Genomic DNA, 21,423 nt, shown 5'->3' on the forward strand with positions numbered 1-21,423 from the left:
TGGCCCATACGACAAGATCATCGGCAAAAAGAGCTGTGTTCACGATCCCATCTGATTCCAAGATGTCTGGTAGATCGTTAATGAAAATGTTAAAGAGAATAGGGCTAATAACCGTGCCCTGAGGCAAACCCGTTTCAACTTGTTTATATTTGTTGTATGTTTGTTCAACTTGTTGAATAAGTGCCATAACGAGTAGCACAAAAACGTTGGATTAAGAACTGTTTTACGCAAAGGAACATTTTTCCGCCAACACCAAATGTCTGGAGTTTTTGTCTCATTTTAAAATTAATTTGAGACATTGCTGCTGAACTGAATTTAATAGTTGGAGTATGTAGAACATGATATTTAATAAGTAAAGATTACACATAAAACATTAAAAGAAACGCCCCTTTAGACATGATTTAAAATTTGAAACCTTTTAGATTTTTTGCCTTTTTTTATTATTTATTTGTTTGATCATTATTTATTATTTTTTTTGCTTTCATCATTGCATGATTATTAACTCACAGCAGTTTGAGAAATGACTTATGCAGCGATGTCCAAAATTTTTTTAAAAAAATTAATTGAATACCGAAGATTACGGTAACCTTTTATGTTGACATTGCGCTTGGCGATGAGAACAGACTTCAGGTAACTGAGAACGAAGTGCTAAGTGTTAAGAGAATAGGAATTTCTTTTCATATGCGAAAAATAAACTTAAATGATATTCATAGCCGAAAAGATTACATTTAATGCTACTTGAATTGAAAATAACTGATTTGTTATTCAGATAAGCCCTAAACCTGCGGCAGAGTTTAGAGAAGCACCGAATAACAAAATTAAGGTTGGCAAACTCTTTCGAATTTAGGAACTGCACTGAGACACAAAATTTTTAGAATTAAGGGAAGCGTTTGGCAGCAAATCTGCAGAGACTGAGTGCACATCTGTATCGCCTCGAGAGTGGCTTCTAGAATGGACCTTTCAGTAATATTTCTGTTATATCACATCACCTATACCGCGCTTTAAGCAAAATGGCTGAAAATGTTTTGTCACATAAAATCTTGGGTACTTAAGCACTATGACGACTACCTAGATATCTCGCCAAAACTGGTGACCCTTGTAGATTATACAGTATCTTTGTAAGTTAACTGTAACATAGGTTATAGAGGGCGCTAAAATAAAGAGTATTATCCCGCACTTGCTATTACTGCACCTTTTTTTGCTACACTTACGCGGATTATTAAGTTTAGGTCAAACATGTGAAACTTTTTGTGATTATTTTTTTTTCCAATGGATATCAACATTTTCCAACTTCCTTCAAATGAAGAAGAAGCACTAGAATTTTTCAGAGGCTGGAATTTTACCTAAAGAACAGAATAGAATTTATAAACGTAAACACACACACACACCCAAAAAAACCGCCAATGAAGATTTTTATCGGCAAATGTTGCTAAGGTAGTCATCATAGTACGTAAGTATCAGATTTTGTATTAAACAATTAAAGCATCGTGGATTTCTTGTGAAAATTTTTATTGCGAAGTTAGATCAAATTCTAAGCATAATTATATATGTAAATAGTAGGACTTCGCATTTTGTTTGCAGTTCATATGAAGATGTTCTATAATAATAGACAATGCACAGTTTTATTCAAAGTGAACTTTTCTAATTTGCATTCCTACACATTTACTGTGTTAAATTTCACATTAATAACTGTTCACTTTGAAATGTATTGCCTGCACAAGAAATATGCTTCAAACAGAATGAATTTATCTTATTCACAAAAATATATTTAATTTATTCATATATAAATTTTAATGTTAACAATAGCTATAATCGGATCATTCACAATATATATTTTGAATCTTAATCTTCAAAAATCAAAAGAATGCAAGCATTGAGATATGAAGTTCTGTATTCATTGTAACAGTTCCAGTTTTTCTCTGTATACGAGCCAGTTTCCCTTAGAAAGTCCTCCACGAAAGGCATCCCTCCCATTAGGCAGATAGCCCTAGTGTGCTTTGCCATAATTAAATACATCACATCACATCCAGTTTTTCTCAGCTCAATAAAAATACTATAGACCTTGAATGCTTTTAATCCACAGATGTTAGTAAATGCATAGCATTCGAGGCTAATTCTAGCTTGATTCATTTTCTCGAAGTAAAGACAGAGAATATTTCACCTATTAATACGAAATCGGTGCGTGATGAGTTTCGCGAAAGTGAAATGTTGAAGATTGCATAAACTTGTAAAATGAAAGCACTACGAAAGTTTCTACTAAAATGATAGTAGAATTTATACGCCATACATTTATAACTGCGAAACAAATGCAAAATAAAACGTAGGCAATAACGTGTGCTCATATGAGCAGTTTCAAATATTCAGCCTCACAAGAGCAACGGAAGCTCACTGCTCCATTTTTCAAACCCCTTCTTTAGTGGCGATACTGATGTGCACTTGTGTGTTATGCCCACCGAGTTGCAAAGTGTCTAGTGTTGGCTCTCGATATGAAATATGTGAGAATTTATTTATTCGGAACTCAGGTAAGCTTTAAGCGTGTGCGGGAAATAAGGCGCAAGGATATTTTTTTATTAAACTTACTTGATTATTCCTTTCATATTTCGAAATTTAGGTTCATTCCAAATAAAATTCGCCAAATTTTTATGATTTATTTTAAAAACTTATGTCTTTAAATAATTTTTTATAAATTTTTCAAAAAAAAAAAAAAAATTCAATTATAACCTATAGAATTTTTGCCATCATCTTAAAGTAGATGTATTTCTAAGCATACCTGCAAAAAATTAGTTTTTTTATTCAGGATTTCCTAAGATATTTGTGAATATACATTTCGGCGCATTTTGAAATTTAGCTTATTTATTATAAGCTATAATAACGAAAATGTGGTGTACGCACTTTGCTAAAATTATTTGAAAAAATGAACGATGAATTTTTTCCCGCTCGTGGACAAAGAAAAAAGGGCAAAGGAAAATAGGCTCCTATAAATTAAGAAGTTCCCCAAAAATTGGTAGATGCTGTTTGAAACTGTAACCAAATGGTGAAGGATGACAATAACGATGAATTATTCTTGGCGCAAACTAAAAAAAATTCACCAAGATAAATTTTCAAACTTCTTCATAAATTTCACACCAAAAATGACAAATTTTAATATTTAGGCTAATTTGAGTCCTAGAATCGAAAAATGGAAAAAAATTGGTACGTTATTTAAAAAAAAGTCAGATTTTGTTGTCAAAATACCCAATGATATATATAAATATCATTTATATATACCCAATGATATATATAAATACCGGGCTAACCTATGTACCGTTTCCACTGGGCTTGGAGGTTTTGCGAGTACTTCTCAGGCGAAGAATAGTATAGATCCATAGAGCAGGTCACTCGCCAGAATGAGATCACGACCAAAGACCATCTCGGATGGAGAACAGCCATGCTGTCGTCTACGGTAAGTAAGGAGGAACAGGAGCAGCTTACAATCTGAGTCTTCTTGGTTCTTGGAAGCCATGAGCGAGAGGGGGTTCAGGATTATACGGTTAAACTTCTCCACCATGCCCTTAGACTGGGTATGTAATGGGGTCGCCTGCGTTTTCTTGATTTTCAATAAGTCGCAGAGTCCCTTGAACACAGCCGAAGAGAAGTTCCTGCCTTAGTCGGAATGAATCTGGAAGGGAGCCACAAATCTGAACACCCAATCTGTAACAGAACTTCAGCTGTCGTGACAGCTCCTTGATTTGTAATTATACGTTTCGGGCCACGTCGTAAAATAATCCATGACAACGAGGATGTATTTGTTGCCATCTGTGGGCGCGACAAAGATGTCGAGGTATGTCAAGGGCAATTCCCTCGAAAGGCGTATCTGCGTTATACACTGATGTGCAAAAATTAAGGACGAAGTCGAAAAATTAGCACATCAGCTGAACGAAGAGGCAGAGCGGACAGAAAGACAAATCAGGAGATTAAGTAAGGTGATGTACGGTAGCACATGCGCAGATATGCAGGTAGACGTAATGGTGGAGTGTCTGAGTAGTATAAAGCATATTGTCGGTGTAAGATCAGTATTTCTGGCAAAGAGATTGCACGCCGTATAGCAGTTAAAATCACACCGAGTTGCTGCCTCAGCGAGAAATGGTGAATAATAAATAGACGACATCTGGATGCTTTTACCCGAGGTCGAATCATTGGGAAGTTGGAGGAAGGCCGCAGTGTGACAAGTGTGGCTGCACAGTTCGGAATTGCTCACAGCATCGTTTCACGACTTTGGAGACAATTTCAAACTACAGGAACAGCTATCCGGGGGTTTAGTAGTGGTCGTTCACGAGGAACCACACCCGCAGATGACCGGTATATTGCCTTACAGGCCAGAAGAAACAGGCGGCAGACAGCGGGAGAAATCGCTAGACACACAACACAGGCGACTGGACGACCGATATCGCGTTTTACCGTGGCCAGAAGACTGCACGGTGGTGGTCTGTTTGCACGACGCCCTGTATGGTGTGTACCTCTAATGCCTGCCCATCGGAGAAGGCGTTCTCTGTGGTGCCGGGAACACCGGAATTGGAGAGACAATGAACGGGGACAAGTACTCTTTACAGATGAGAGCAGATTCAGTCTGAGTAGCGATTCTCATCGCATACTCATCTGGAGAGAGCGGGGAAGCCGCAATCATCCCTCGAACATCATTGAAAGGGACAGGTATGGAGGTGGCGGTGTTCTCGTTTGGGGAGGCATCATGCTTGGTAGTCGTACAGACCGGATGTTTCTTGCTGGACACCCATCACAGGGATGTTTCGGCCTTCAGTCGCATTACGCTCCATGCTACTTTTTCAATAAACCTTCTTTTTATCCCTCTGATTTCTCTTTTAGTAAGTGTTGCTTACATTACTCATGTCCTTACGTATTGGGGATCTTACGGGATTAAATGTGTTGATTTGGAAAGCTTTTGTACAAAGTTATATTGAAAAAACCGTCTCGTCCTTAATTTTTGCACACCAGTGTATATCGCTGCAGTCTTCCCCGGGTCCTTCGGTCCTTTTTTTGGCTGCGCAAAATCGGCACCACTTCTCAACATCGATTCTCGCCGAACTCAAGAAGAAGCGCTGTCCAACCTTGTTTAGTGTCTTCATATAGCCAAAATGCTCTCCTGTTGGGCTACTGTATATTTCCTTTAGAACATCAGGCATTCGATTTCGAAGAAACAGCAGTTGCCATTTCTTATTAGTTCCATCGTCGTTTTCCCATAGTCGATGAGACCAGTACCTTTTAGATGTCTGACTGAAAATGGAATGTCGTGCCATTTGAATTTTGTACTCGATGATCCCTTCACTCTATTATTGGCCTAATCTCATGATCCGTCAAATGATCATTTCTAACTTTTTCATCACTCCACAGATCTGGATCGGCTGATGTTGAAGATGTTATTTACCGGATGCTAGGATTCGCCAACCCGTATTTAGCCACGGCTTTTTAACAATGCCTGCAATGTGCAGGATAAAGTTTTCTGGATGAAGCATCCACATGTCTTTCTTAGTGGCGTTATGTAGTCTACGGTAGTCGACACAAAATCTTGTTGCGCCGACTTTCTTTCGGACTAGAACTATAGAAGATGCCTATGGACTTGTGGATCGTTCGATGATGTCATTTTCTTGCATCTCCTTCAGATTTCGAACGTTTTCCTATTTTGGGAATACCAGACGTCTGGGTTAGGCTACATAATTACGGCAAAGCCTCGAGGGCTATCTGCCTAAGGGGAGGGATGCCTTCGTGGCAGCGGAATTCGAACCTCGAACCGAACTACCAGTGTTCAGCGACTTTACAGCTTGGCCGCTGGTGGGATGCAGACGTTTGTTATGTTCCTTGATCGGTGAGTGATCCCCCATATCAATTCAATGTTGCGTCAGTTTTGTGCGGCCAACATCTCTGGATGTTCTAGAAAATATATCTTCAAATTCTTCAGTTATTTTCTCTGCCGCACGTCTTCGTTCGTTGGTTAAGTTTGCAGCCTGCAGAAGTTATTCCATTAACTTCCCAGTTGCATCAGTCGGAATTGTTGGTAGGGCTTCTTAAACGTACATAACTGGAGCGGATGTTGCTAGTACTTCATCCTTCTGGATCTCAGGTTTCTCGAAAGGTCCACTAATGTCGAGACCACTAATACATTTCTTGTGCTGTTTTTTTCGGAGTATTCAACTATTCCAAATTTGAAGCTATTGCTGTTTTCTATGGAGCCTGTTATTAATAATTCTGTCATCGGAGGGATGGTAACACCTATTTTGTTTGTTTGCTTGTTATTTGGAGAGCTGAAGGAATGCTGTTTTTCATTTCAAACAAAGTTTTATCTTCTTTGCAGAGGGCATCTCGTTATGTTTAAAGTCTAGCGTAAAATCGTATTTCCGTAAAAAGTCCAGCCCGAATATTAATTCGCCCGCTATGTTAGCGACGAAAGCCAGCTGCTGGTGGAACTCAATTTCGAATGTAATGGTGATGTTAATTTTACCTTCAATCGAGATCTTATCACCAGTCGTAAAGTCACACAGGGCGGAGTCCAGCGCAACGTTTTGTTCAATTTCCGAACTACATCTGTTCTGACGATGGTTACATTTGCTCCCGCATCGATGATTATTTTACAAGGATGCTTATTCACGTATCCTTCGACGGACAGTCCATTATCTCGGCCTCTCGTTGAAGAGATGTAGACTTTCAAAGAGATTGCCACATTTTAGTTTCCGTGGTTTCAAGAGAGCTCTCTCCCAGTCTTAATTCACGTGACAGTTACTGCAGAGATGTCCTTCCAGTTCGCAGTTCCAGCACTTGATTACTTTCTTTTCGGTGTTGCTTGTATTCGACCATCATAACGGCTCGCGAATCTCTTATTTCATCTCTCAGTTTTGTGACATCAAAATTTGCATCTTTTGTTTGAGCCGCTCTAGTAGGATGGCGATCTTTTCGAGTCGCTTGTTGAGCCGACTCGAACTTCATGGCGTAGACCAAGGTGGATTTTAGGTCTTTCAGATCCGCCGGTCTGAGAGCGTTCTGAATTTCCGTATTCTTGACGGCATAAATACTTGAATAAAAATTTTCATTTTGTAAAAGAAAAAAAAATGTTTTGGCCCTTTAGTTGTTACCAACTTGTGCGTGCAGCCAGCATGCAATTTGAGTTTCATACCACTCATTTATTCGCTTAAAAACTATCTAAAATGCTCAGCCCCCTTTTTTTTATTAATTTATTTCGCCAATTGAAATTTCACCCTGCAAATTCTCTCGTCCTCTGATGTATCTATTCTTTCTTCAAAAGCAAACTGTGCTTTGGGAAAACATGAAGTAAATAAATACCCTTCCTTTCTCATTTCCATGAGTTGTAATGGTACTTTGTTATAGTTTAAGAAGACATATTGCATAAATGACACTTTGCAAATAATTTAAAAGGGAAACTGAATTAAAAACTAATGAATGATGAAATTTTTTCTAAATATCTGCGTTATTAGGAACTAAATATTATCTATATGATTAAAATTAATCTGGGATGTCTACATTACTAGAATTTCGCTTCGCAGCAGAAGGGAACTACAGTTTAAACGCGCGAAGTCAGAGGTGTTGCAGCATAGTCACTTCAGACTATTTCCTGGTAACTCCCACTATGAGAATCGCATTGGTGAGGAACACTCAAAGGAATGAATTAGCCCTTCTCTTTAAAACACACAAGCCTCTAACACCCGCTCTTCTACACTTAAAACAGCTGTCCAAAAGAACTGATTGTCCTGTCCTGTAGTGAGAAACTAACGGCAGAAGTAATATCACGAGAGCTTTTAACTGCTCTTGTTACACCAGTGCCAGCAATTTCCATTAAATAAAAAAATTAATGCACAATTAATTTAAATACATTAGAATATAATTAAAATTTTTCGGCACAACAATAACGCATTTGAAAATAAATTCACAAATACACTCATGTACAAATGTACATTTACATGCAAAAAACTAATGATATTCCACGAAGTATTCAATCGATGTAATCCATTCTTATATGGAATGTTTGAAAGACAAGCCTAATTAGCATTATCCAATCAAAAACCATCAAACGGCTTCTGATATACAAATCACGGAGTTATATCATCTGACGGTGAATCAAGTGATTTGAGGAAAGTGAATATGAGTGATTTTCTGTAATACAGCGTTTGATTTCAATGTCTAAGGACTCGAAACGATTTGTTATGGCTGCGAAGTATCATTTGGAAGAATCTGACGTGGGGACTCATCGGCAGTTTAGGAGCAGGTCAGTCAATCATGGAAGTAGTGATATGTGTAGATATTCCAAGACAGGCAGTCTGTACGGTATAGAAAAAATTTCAGAACACTTGAACTGTTGGAAGGAGGCCTGAATAAGGTTATGAATAAAACTGCTTCGATATCTGGCGATAACTGTCCGTCGTAACAGGAAATCTAATGCTCGGTAGTTACGTGTAGAGCTTGCAGCCACTACTGAAAGTGTTGTATAAAAGGCTTAATGAAAAAGGCCTTTATGCCAGAAAGTCAAATGTATGCGTTTCACTGTCTTCACAACAAAAGAGGAATTACATTAATTAGTGCATCAGGCCTTGGAGTGAACATCAGTGGTTCCATATTCTCTTTACTGATGAGTCATGGTTTAATTTATCATCTAAACGTGTTTACATCTGGAGGGAGTCAGAAACGTGAAATCTTGATTGAGACATTATGCAATGTGACCGTTTAGCTAATGTAGATGTGATTGTATGAGGAAGCATAGTGATCGATGAACGTACGCCTCTACACGTTTTCAATAGCGGATCTGTAACTGCTCAGAGATATTATGGTAAGATCATAGAAACGTATATAAGACTTCAGAGGTGCATAAGGCTCTGACGTTTTATTTATGGACTATTTATGTCCACATCTAGCAAACCTCGTTGACGAATTCCGTGAAAGTAAAGACATTGAGCGAATAAAGTGCCAGCATAATTTCCTGATCTTGCCTAGATAGAGAACTTGTGGGACTACTTTGCAAAAGAAGTTGTACGAGACATGTTCCTCATAGAGATGCAAATACCTTAAAGACCGCAATCCTGAGGAGTAGAACCTAATTCTCCAAACTGTGATTAGCAATGCTATCAGGAAAATATTTTGCGATATGTGTGTCAGAGGAGGTCACATTCCATATTATATTTATTAACCTTAATTTTTTCCCTTTTAAAATTTTCCTTGTAGCATTATTATTATCATTTTTCCTGTTTCATACTACAGTTTAATACCATATGCAGTGCCCTTAAAGTTTTCCCTTTGTATTTATGTGCTATGATGTTGTCTATCATTCCACACAAATTCATAAATTATAGTTCATTATTTCTGCTAATATCATTTCTGATATCATGCATGCAAATGTAATTTTGAACATGAGTGCATTTCGTCAAATACTGAATCCAGAAAAATTTAAACCAATGTCGACCTACCAATGTTTGTTCAACGATTTTACGCCTAGCTGTCGGTGCATTTAAATTTCTGAAACTTGTAATTTGGTTCAACTCATTAATTGCAGCTAACTATTCAATTTTTTAAACTGAGCTTCACCTGTATTATTCACCACTGATTATGTAGATAGCACATATATTATCACGTAAAGTGGGTTCTGTTTGCATTAAACTGACTTCAACCTGAAATATTTCTCCACAGTAATATGATTTCCAGAGTCTCTCGTATTCTCGCCTTATTTTTCTAATTTAAAATTTCCATCAACTCTTTATCTTTCCATTTTAAGTTATTGTATATTGACAATCAAAAAATGTATCTTCCTTTTTTTTATCTTTTCATTTATCGTTTTCAGTCTTCATCCTATGACATACAAAAGATAAAAATTGTAGTTTGGAAATTTAAAAATCGTTGTATTAGCATTTTTTTCCTACGATTTTTAACTGTTTATCTATAGAAGTAAGCTAGTTTCTGCTGCAACTAAGTTTTTCACTATTATGTGTTAATTCATATTTTGTTCTTCAGAAAAGTTATAGTAGATGATAGAGAGATCTTTCTTGTTAATGGCAAATTTTGAAAATGGTCTCTTTCAGAATGACGAAATTTTTGCTCTGAAAAACAGAATCCATTAAAAACATCTCCGAAAATCAAGCTGCTTAATTTTTAAATTTTAGAAAATTTTATTCTCCATTTGTAGGATACGAAAATCGATGATTTCCATATCGAATATCCAACTCAAGAAGTGAATTATTATGCATTCTTTGTAGCTTACTTTCCAAAAATTAAGCATGCCATGCATACTTGAGTTCTAAAGCACATACTTCTGTTTCATGTAGGTACTCAAAATTTAGAAAAAGATAAGCTGTGCAGCCTCAGCCTACACCTGATTTCATTACTGATATTCCATCCATAATAGTATTCCATACATAATGGTGAACCACAGCCCCTTAGACGTCTTTCAAAAATTTTCTTAGAGTACGACTGTTTAATTTCTAGGTAAAACTCAATGGAGAATATCCGAAGATACTACCCACGCACAGCTGACCATCGGATCTTAAATACATTCTTCAAAGAAAACTGCATAGCTGATCATTGCTAAATACACGCGACCTATTAAAGTCGATATAAGAGGTCTTCCCATGGAAACTGATACGGCTGCGATCACCGAGGCAAGCGGCTGTACGTTCGCAGCGCTCTGTAAAAAAGTGTAAAACATTTCTTTCCCCTTAGTGAATATCAATTAAATTACTTTGAAATAGTGTTTTTTCTACAAAACCTACACATTTTCAAAAAATTTTCAGCTGCGATGTTGATGAGAATGAAACAGCGGACAATGTGAGGATACACTACGAAAGGCTGGAGTTTTAAGATAAGTACCCTTCTTTCATCTAAACTAAATCAAATTTCCATAAATAAGTGCTTTTAAATCAATAAAGTTTAATTTTTCGTCAGTTTTTAGCATTAAACAATACTTGAAATTGCTCATTGCTTTTGTCTTCCTTTGTGGTTACAATTCCAAACAGACGCCAACGTTATCAGTTCACTCTGTCACCACCTACAAAGCCCCCACCCTTATCTTGTTTTGAGGAATCTCGTGAGAGGGAAAATTGGGGATTCGGGGCATTGCGCTACTTCCCTCTCGGTTCTTTTGGTTTCCCCCTTTTTTTAGATCGCTTAAATATATTTTCGCCTTTAAATAATATTATACCTAACCGATTTTTTTCTCATACTGTTCCTTGCTATCTGTGAAATGTCCATATGTAAAAGATGGATTAGTCTTCACTGCCTTAAATAAATTCTTAGAACTATAGCTTATATAAATAACAGTAAATAACAGTGTGCCTCATTGTGTTATACTAGCATTAATTAACTAGTAATAAATTATGATAGTAAAATAATTAATCTTGTAATAAATTTTGATAGTTAAATTAATAAATACTATGTTTAATTTATGTTTTTAATACATATACTCTGTAATTTACACACACACATATGTATAGATATAAAACATATATATATATATATATATTTTGGTGTGTGCAGTTGTGGTCTTGTATTGTATATGGTTCTATGTTCATTGTCTGCTGCTGTTTTTTGAAAAATGTATGAAAATGTTGGGAACGAAAATAGCATAAGTTACTTTAGTTAAATTAATATATACTTTTGTCTGATGTTATGGGTCTTTTGCTGTTGTGTCTCAGGATTCAAGCTTACATATTACTTTGTATTCCATGCTAAATACCTTGATATGAAGCATTTTAACACTGTCAATATTTTTTTTTCCCAGTATCACATCTATTCAGCATTACCAAACGCACTCACTACACTACACCTGTGAGACACTATTTATTGTAAATGAACACAGCTTCTTCTCCTTTTAACTACACTCCTTTTAACTACACTCCTTTTAACTACACCTTTTAACAGCACTCTACTTTTAACTACTACGATTGTGTCGACACAATCGTATTTTAGGATATTTTCAACTTCTTTTCCTTTTCTTTATATAAGCCCTTTTTTCCCCCCTCTGTTATTTTTGAGCCATTTATTTTAAATTTTATTTTGTCCCATCTTTTTTTCCTGGCATTTCGAACTCTTACAAAATGTACGAAGTTCCTTTTTACTCTCCTCAAATACGAAATTGCCCCCCTTTCTATACTTTCCTTCGCACCTAAGCTTGATTTTTCGCTCATCGGTGCAGAAAGACTTAGCGGGTGCAAAACAAGACATCTGTCTTTGTCTGTCTGGAAACTGATACTTGTAGGATTGTCAACGCCCTCAATGACCGCGGTTTTGCTGCTGATAAAATAGTTCAACTAACTAAAAGACGAACGAAGGTTTCAATGCTCCTGTGTCTGATGTATGTGGCTAAAAATAACATGGTGGATAAAATTTAGGACTTGTCTCATGTATGACTTGTCTCATGTCTACTATTGTCTCATTTATTTCGCGACCTCAGTCGAGAAATATATTACGAAGAAGAAATGCCGCAATGTCATAATTGTCAGAATTTGCAACATTTTTCGGAAAATCGCTATTTCGAGCTGAGATGCATAAAATGCTCTCTGCCTCACAAATCGAGTAACTGTCCACATCGGGAAAGTCTTGAAGCTCCCAAGTGTGCGAACTGTTTTGAACCTCAGACGGCCAACTACAGAGTCTGTGTTAAAGTTTCCAAGAATATGACTCAAAAGAAAAAACTTATTCAAGTCAGAAATGACTTTTGAGCAAAAACATAACCAAACAAACAACAAAATTCCCCATTGTCGGCTAAGAATGCACAAACCAAAATCAATCGACTAAAAATTCTACGGATAGTAGTTTACATAACAACAGTAATAAAAATGAACTTTCTAAAGATAATGAGCTCTTTGGAAAGAATGTCATATCCAAAATTATCTATGCATATAAAAAATATCAACAACTTAGCTCTGCTACGGATACTATAGATAAAATATTTATTTTATACCTTATCGTCTCCGAAGTAGCTCAATAAAATGTCAGGCTTCAATTAAATTTTAATATGTATTCTGCTTGTAACTCCCCATAAATCTACATTTTTAGCCATTGCATCATCTTGCTACGTTTTTCTTATTCCTGGTTCTTCTTGTCATTCCCCCGTCTCCCACTGCCTGAATTGCTTGCGTATTAAACCTTCCTCACAACCAATCCTGAATCTCCAAACTCTCACATGGTCATATGCTAAGCCCTATACCTCAGGAGTCTTCCCTGCAGCACTGTAGCCACTCAAGCCCCGTTTCCATTAGTGCATTGCGAACGCGTAGCGTCATTGGGAGATACGCATACGCAGACGGAAGACCGTTTACACTATTGCGTTGGATTTATGCGTACGGAAGTTCGTTAGTCGATTGCATTTATTGCAATCAGATTTCTCTGTAATTAACTTACGGAATTTGGACTCTTAAGATATTTAAATTCCATATTATTGGAAATTTTTATTTCTGCTTATGAACTGTGAAAGTAAAGTACGCTAGCAATTTTTAGATAAGCAAGATTATAATGCATATTATGAACATCACTAATTGCATAGAAGCTGAAGTAAATTTTAACTTTGCGTTTCTAGAAGCTTAAATATTAATGAAATAATATATATATACACTCTAAGACAAAAAAAAAAAATGACGCACTTAAAAGGAGTTATCTGAATTGGACAAAAATCGGTAGAAGTGATGTACATGTACAGAAAAACAAATGATTACAGTTTGAGAAAAATTAGAATTTAGTGAAGTGATAGAGCTTCACAAAGTGAAAAAGTCAGTAACGCGTTTGTCCACCTCTGGCCCTTATGCAAGCAGTTATTCGGCTTGGCATCGCTTGATAGAAGTTGCGGATGCCCTCCTGACGGATATCGTGCCAAATTCTGTACAACTGGCGCATTAGATCGTCAACATCCCGAGCTGGTTGGAGGGCCCTGCCCATAATGCTCCAAACGTGCTCAATAGGAGAGAGATCCAGCGACCTTGCTGGCCAAGGTAATGTTCGGCATGTACTAAGGCAAGCAGTAAAAACATGTGCAGTGGGGGGCGGGTATTATCTTGCTGAAATGTAAGCCCAGGGTGGCGTGATATGAAGGGGAACACAACGGGCCTTATAACTTCGTTGACGAACCGCTGTGTTGTAAGGTTGCGACGGATGACAACCAAAGGGATCCTACTATAAAATGAAATGGCATCCCAGACCATCACTCCTGGTTGTCTGCCTGTCTGCCGGAAGAAATTTTGGTATCACACCGCTGTCCGGGGCGTCTCCAGACTCGCCTTCGCTGGTCATCGGGGCTCAGTTTAAAGCGGGACTCCTCGCTGAAGACTATTTTACTCCGGTCAGTGACATTCCAGTGCAAATGAACCCGACACCACTGCAAACGGGCTTAACGTTGTACAGAGGTCAATGGTAGTCGGCGCAAGGGGCGCCGTGACCTCAGCCCCCTTTCTGTGAGCCGTCTATGAATGGTCCTTGCGGTCACTGAAGAGTTACAATCGATGATAATGATGCATCTAGGGCTGTGAGTGCCGCTCTGACGATTGCTCGGTCTTCACGTTCTGTCGTTTCTCTAGGCCTACCGCTTCCTTCTTGACGCTGTGTGCGGCCATGCTTCACCCATTCCTGCCAACATCGGCTACTGGTGGCATCGCTTCTGCTCAAATGTCGAGCTATTCGCCGATAAGGCCAACCGGCTTCTTTGGGTCCAACTACATGACCTCTCTCAGATTTTGACATTAGCGCTTATCGTTCGCAGAAGTTATATGAAAGGTAGTCACATTTTTTAAAAATTTGTGAGTAAAATCCAGGATATGAAAAGTGCAGATTCAAAAGAGTAGCGTGCTATTCCAAAAGACTAGATCTACAACTTGTTAATTCTATGGAATTAAGATACATAGGGCCGGATTTACATATAAGCTACACAAGCTATAGCTTAGGACCCCCACTTTCTTGTGGCCCCCCTCAAAATTAAAATATAATATAAATAGTATTAAAATATATTATAACAGACTTACAAAGGGCCCCATATCTCAAATAGCATAGGGCCTTATCGAGTTTAAATCTGGCTCTGAAGATACATGATTCCATAGAAGTAACCATATGTCTGAAATAACCCAAGTTTGCATTTCTGTGCGAAGTGACCATACACATGGATTAAAGAAAGGTTTGTTTCAAAACAAAGGAGTAACACAAGAGATTTTCAAAACTAGTTTTTTAGCATTTTAAAATTTCATAGATTGGACTTAAAGTTTCCATAGATTTGGCAATATTTTGAGATCTTTCAAATTGCAAACAGGGCAATTTATGCTAAATATTACTTTGTACAAATTGCTTTTCATAATTTTTCAAAACGTAGCAGTTAAGCTTATAAAATTATATCTGCAAATATCCTTCAATTTTGACGAGCAGTGTAGACACAAATGTTAAAAATTGCTCTATTTTAATTAGCAAAAGAAAATTACATAACAGTTTCAAATATTAATATATTTAATCTCTACAAAGCGTCAGACCTGAATATACAGTATAATATACTAATTTTTAGGGGTGATCGAAGATCGTTCTTTTTCCAGCACACTAATCAAAAAAGGCAAAACGGTTTAAGCGTCGCGAATGAGGATACAGATTGCCAGAAACAATATGAGAGTACGGATGGAAATTTTAACGGAGATGTGTAGGTATGAATGCAAAGAGAGAAGAATCCAACGTTTTCTGATCATGAACCCCAGCCAATATAATTTTAGCTGTCAAGCAGAATATAACAGGGGAGGGTTACTTCTCCCCGAATTCGACAGTTGATCTGTGAGATGAGAAGAAACAAGATTTTGTACAAGTGACGATTTTCGTGCGAAGTCACTAGCGTTGGATATGCATGACCAAGGTGATATTTTCTAGTACTGTGAAATGAAAAATTTATCCACTCTTATAAATTCATTGCAATTTCGGAAGAATAAGCCTTTGCCATGCGTGTGGGGCTTTAATTAAAAGTCTCCTTTGTCAAAAGGGTTGATTTTCAGGAAATCATGGGCATGCATTTAGAAATTAGAATCGATTTTTAAGGTTTACTTATCAGAATAAAATTTTCTAATCAAGAACATTTTCTTCTGAAATTATGGTTCAATTATATTAAAGGAGTGCCGGAGTCCTCTTACTTAGGGCTCCTGCTAGAATTAAGAGATCTAACAGCCACAGCAAATTATGCTGCAGTGCATATTAGGTGAAAGGTGTTCTAAATGCAAGTTATTTATGGTATTTAAATAAGAAAATTTTAATTAAAAAATAATTAGTAACTAATATGTACTATTAGTAACTAATATTAATTAATTGTAGTTACTAGGAATTATAGTACAATACTCTAACGCGCTAAAGTTAATTTTTTTTTTTTTTTTTTTTTTTTTTTTTTTTTTTTTTTTTAGTGTTGTCATTACTCGCTTTTAAATCTTTAAGTTTGTAAATCAAAAATTCTTTAAAGTTTTACAAAATATGAAAGCGATAATATAACAAATTCCAAATTTCAAATTTGGGCTTCCAGATGCCCATATTCGCAGTAGGTTTATGTCATTCAAAATTTTATGCTCTAGGTACCGTTGTTTTATCACAACGCGAGAAACATACATACATTTATGCAGGTTCTTCATCATTTAATTTCTTTAAATATAACACAGGGCTCTAATATTTAGTGACAACAATTTGAAAACTGAATCGACATTTATAGTGAACCAACGCAAAATGCCAAAATGAAATTAATAGCCCCTTTGGGCTGACGCTCTTTGGGCTAATAATTTTCCAGATGAGGGAAATGAATTCCAAAAATGTAATGGGAAAAAATAACAACAATTTTAAACGCAAATGCACTAAGTGTACTTCAGAATATTTGCACTTTTTTGAATTAATTCTCAGCACTGTCCTGAAAATTGCGATAAAGAACGTGACGAGAAAGTCGAAAGTTTAAAACAAAATAGCAGATATTTTTTATGTCTCTAAAAATCATATAGTTCGGTCATGTATATCAAAAGAGCGATGCTTAAAATCCAAACGTAAATATTCTAGCTTTATTTGTGACGTCAAATACCTCTCGCGTCAGACTGAGAGTTGCATAGAATTGAATTTGGAATCAGAGATATAAATTACGCATCTGCCGTGACCATAGGGAAAGTTAATGTTCAACCCCGAATTGGAAAAGCCATAATAATTGCTCATTTGTTTATAATGAATGATGATGCACAACCATATAACCTAATTATCGGGAGAGCTATATTACACGAATCTATATATATATAAGTGAAAGACCACTGACTCATCACGAGATCTCCGAAACTATACATCCGATTGACTTGAAATTTTGCATAGTTACTCATCCCCCGATGTAGACGCGCAATAAGAACGGATTTTACGTAAATCCTCTCCAAAATGGATTATTGTTATATAATAAAATTTTCTCATACATTTGGTTTTCAAATCCAAGTTCAGAATTTTCTTTTATTGTTGCCAAAACTAGATATGAAATACAATGTTGCCAATGAATGCATTTTCCTTTAAAATTATTAAATTGGTAAATAACTTGCATCTATCCAATGAATATAAACAACATTTAAATGATAAGGATAATAATAACATTTATATTTAACTGTTATCATAAGTTTCACGAAAATAAATATTATTATTATGAGAAATAAACTATTGTGATAAAAAATAAAAATGTTATTTATAAAAATTGCCATACATAAAAAATAAAGGACAAATAATTATAATTGATTAAAAAATTTGATAACAAAGATAATAACATTTATTTTCATGAAACTTATGATAACAGTTAAATATATATAAACCTTAGTTTTATTTTGGCAATTTTTCGTGTGTAGGCCTACTGGGGATCCCACCACGTTAAATAATGGGGACGCATCCCGATACACAGTACCTCATGGGTGATGTGGAAATCTGTGTATGACAGATTCACTGACTGGCACTAAATGCCCCGACTTTAAATTAAAAAATATTACATTCATTATCAATTTGAAATTAGACATTTCGTCCATATAAGACGTCTAGGTTCACATTCAAATACTATATAGTGCGCCCAGCAAAGCGGGACGGTATCAGCTAGTTAAATTATATGCTGAGAATTTTTAGGAAATAAGAATAATACGATTAATTTTGTGCGTGCTATAATCCCCGATATAAATAATAGACTGATTTTATTTCAAACAGAATTGGAAATCCATATTCAGTATTGGAAGTTATTAAAGGTAGAACGAAATTCCCAGTTATAATCATAAGAAATAATAACACTAGATTATAAGGAAAAATGATTAAATTAGTGTAGAAAGGTAAACAAGATGCTGCAAGGTTGAAAATGGCAGAAGAAGAAAGGAAAAAGCGAGAAGAAAGAGAATAGATAGAAGAACAAAACAAGATTACTAGGCAACAATACAAAATCCCCAGAATACGACAGTTGTGGGTAATGATGCAAGCACATGATACAAGAATTACGAAGTTTAAAAAAGAAAATCTTAATAGCATGGTAAATAAGATTACGAATAGAACACAATTTGAAATTTTCATGGATATTCGCTCATTTAAGATGATATTCTTAAGAAGTTAACAGATGAAGACACAGATACATGTGTAACGCATTTTATTTTAATTAATTATTATGATTTAAGGTCTACCAGCGACCAGGCGGTGAAGTCCCTGATCACTGGTACTTCGACCTGGGTTCGATTCTAGGCGAACGGGCTGACTGTATGGGCATTTTCGTGGATTTTCCCTGTATAACATGTACACGAGCCAGTTTCTCTTAAAAAGTCGTCCATGAAGGCCCCTCTCCCCTTAAGCAGATAGCCGTAGTGGGCTTTGCCATAACCAAATAAATCAAACTTACATTTAAGCCTTTACTATAACTTTTCCTTTCTGTAGTAAATGCACCCTACATATGGAATAATCTGCGAGAAATCCAAGAACAAGCACAAGGAAGAATCGAAGAGTAACAAACGTAAACGAAAGAGAGATTCGATAGAAAGAGATGTTGCACAGTAATATCTGAACAAAGAGAAATCGTTGTGATTTGATATGCTCCAAAAGCTACAGCCAGCTTATTAAAACAAAATCGAAACATCGAGGACCATTTATAACAATGGAAGTATTATCCAGTGATAGTTACAGGGTAACGCAATTAGAAGCGAAGGAGCGGAAAAGCTATTTCACCACTACCTATCACACCAGCTCACGTGAGTCAACTAAAACCGTAGAAGTGCGAGTCCGGTTTTGTTGATGATGAAAAGGAGCAGGAAGATAACAACCAAGGTACGGAACAATTTCCAAGACAGTTTCCTCGACAAAATCTTCGAAGATAGTGCGTATAGGGATTAATGATGATAAATTTTACTGCAATTAGGATAAGAACTTTCCTTTTTTGTCTACATAAATGTGATAATCGGCAAGGTCTCAAAAGGACTTTGGACATTTGAGATCTTTGAAAGATTAACCTTGTATTTCATTTAATTAATAATCAAAATGAGTAAAGATACTACATTGCGATTGTTTTAGGACTAATAATGCATCACATGTTTAAAACTGATTACGTATTTAGTTACAATCTGGAAAGACTATGTTTCCTGCTTAATTATCCGAGTGCATTTAAGCTATTCATGTAAATTAAAGTATGTTCCCTATCATGTCAATTTAAGCATAATGAGCATTTTTTAATGCATAGCGAATGTGTATTGTGTATTATAAGATTAATGTAAATGTAATGAGTACTTTAGATAATGTGCATTACCAAAGTAATGCAGAGATTTGTTCTTCTAACAGTCGTGCCGATTGTTATTTCAAAATAGCTGAGTGTAATTTCCCAATAGATGGCACTGAAAGAAAGCCACTGTTAGAGAGCTTAAGGTGAGAAGTGTGAGTAAATGCGAAGCTCATGCAATGATGATATGTTGTGCTTTATACAAAGAGCTTCTAGTATACGGCTGGTTGTATAAATATATATAATTGTATTTATAAATTAAAATAGGAAGAATGGCAGTCCACGATCTACTATCAGTGGTTCTCAAACTTTTTTGACCCACGCACCCTTCCAAACCATTGATAGAAGACTATCCTTTCTCCTTTTCCGAAACTCGAAAAATGCAAATTTATTTAAATTTGGTTTATTTTTTAATGTTTATTTAAATTAAACAAGAAAAAGTACAGAAAATGTTGATAAATTTTAAGCTTGAATAAATGAAATTTTTTATATTGTTGCGTGCGTTCGGGTTCGTTATGAATTGAATGCACAAGTCCGATGAAAAATGAACAAAAATTTATTATTATCACAACAAATAAAACAAGATGCTTAAATATCCTCAAATATTCGTACAGTATTACAAATATCTCACAGTAGTTATCTTTTAACTACTCAAACCCACAACAGAACTTAAATTCAAAACAGCTAAAGAAAGCTAATCCGCGAATTCGCTACGGTCAACAAGAGCAGTTTTCTAAACAAACTCTTAAACAACAACTAACCTAAATAACGAATGGAGAGGTTTTCATGCCGCTTATGTAAGCTTTTTAAATGCGCGAGAATTTTCTGGTATTTTTTCGAAATCAATAAGAGATATTTATTTATTAAATGCTAAATGCATTACCGGCTTATCTTTCTTTTAATATTCGTCACGCGCTGCACTGCACGCGGAATAAAATAATTTTATTTATAATTCTACTAACATTAACTATTTAAATACCAAATCCGCAACACTATTCATAAAATAAAACTAAATGCTTAACAGGTAAAGAAAAGGCAGCCTGCACGCCCCCCTGAAAATATGAAATTATTTCTTGTTGAAAACGACGGAACTATCATTTACAACAACAAATGAGTGTTTACAATTCCTTCCGGTTCACCTCCTTATTGAGCAGAAGGGACAGATTCGCAAAGCAGTCCTTCCCTTCCGGAAAAAAAAGGGAGGAATTGAACAAATTCTGAGGAGGCGGACTTTCTCAACATCTAAAGCTAAATGGAAGTGATCGAATGAAACGACCTAGATGTGGTTATTTAATGTAAATAAACTTGTTCATCTTCATCTTGGAAATTGAAGTTCATAAATTTTAAAAGCTGTATATTCAGTCATTAAGCTAAATGTTTAAAGTATTTTCAGACACTTTTACAATTAATCCTGCAGACAGACTAATAAAACAACTTTTTAGATTACTTTGCATTCATTAACAGCTTGTAGTTGCCCATTGGTAAGAATTTTATACTTCTTTAGTGACTGGTGCATTTAATTTCACTGTGGAAGACACTGAATCTTTTTCACAAAAAATGTAGAAATGATTACAAATGATTTGTCATATGTAGTTATGCCTAATTTACCCTCACGTGCTTAACTTTTGGAAAGCAGCGTATTATATAAAGATTCAAGTCATTATATTATTTGAACCTTAGTATTAGAAAGGACAAAAATAATC

At 35.9% G+C, this 21,423-nt stretch overlaps 1 protein-coding gene across 3 annotated transcripts in view; it reads right to left on the minus strand.

The window, feature by feature from the left end:
* LOC118189399 (unconventional myosin-XV-like) overlaps positions 1-21,423 on the minus strand; it is a 120,504-nt gene that overhangs the window by 49,374 nt on the left and 49,707 nt on the right. The window lies entirely within an intron of this gene.

The sequence above is a fragment of the Stegodyphus dumicola genome, chromosome 5 (assembly GCF_044657685.1).
Source record: "Stegodyphus dumicola isolate Sdum_Otavi_A_Nest chromosome 5, ASM4465768v1".
NCBI classification, from domain to species: domain Eukaryota; kingdom Metazoa; phylum Arthropoda; class Arachnida; order Araneae; family Eresidae; genus Stegodyphus; species Stegodyphus dumicola.